Source organism: Salvelinus alpinus, chromosome 19 (genome assembly GCF_045679555.1).
Source record: "Salvelinus alpinus chromosome 19, SLU_Salpinus.1, whole genome shotgun sequence".
Classification (NCBI taxonomy): Eukaryota; Metazoa; Chordata; class Actinopteri; order Salmoniformes; family Salmonidae; genus Salvelinus; species Salvelinus alpinus.
The window spans coordinates 7,086,823-7,087,558 of record NC_092104.1 but is presented as its reverse complement, the minus strand read 5'-3'; positions in this window follow the sequence as shown (position 1 = coordinate 7,087,558).

Genomic DNA, 736 nt, shown 5'->3' with positions numbered 1-736 from the left:
TCACTGACTTGTCTTGTGAACATTGCATATTTGGAATTGACTGTTATTAAGTCGCTTTGAATAAGTCGCCTGGTGAATCCGACTGACCATGGTTAGAGAAATGGAGTGTGATTTCAAGAGAAAAGGATGGTCGACCGAGGCTACTGGTTAAAACTAGAATGTACATGTAACTGCTATTTAATACAATACTGAGTAGGCCAGAGAAATATCTAACTGTACACTGGACTATTCCACTCTACACCACCAGATGGCAGTAACAACATGTACAACAATTCGTATTGTATTCCCAAGAGTTAGAGGTTCAATTTAAACCTCCACTGTCTATCTGGATGTTATCACTTAGACGTTGTGTATATTCTGTACAGCTGGACCAAAGACTTCTCAATGTGTTCTGTAGTTGGAGGTACAGACAGACTTGCCTCAACCTGTTTCATACTGTAAATTATGGAGTCACGTTTCACCATTGGGAATAAACATGCAAATGAACAGGGGGGTAAATAATCAGGTGCAACATCAGGGGATCCACTATGACCGCATTGCAAACAATATAGCTTTTTAGGGTGATATATTTGGATAGTAGGCTATCCCAATCTAAATTGCTACCTTATTATTATTTTTTTTAAATGTTCATTGCACATAGCCAACTTCACTTGGCGGGAAAGCGGGGGAATTCACGCATGCGTGGGGCAGCAGCGGCAACTGTTGTTTTCTAAAGGCCAAGAGTCTGTCTGATGTC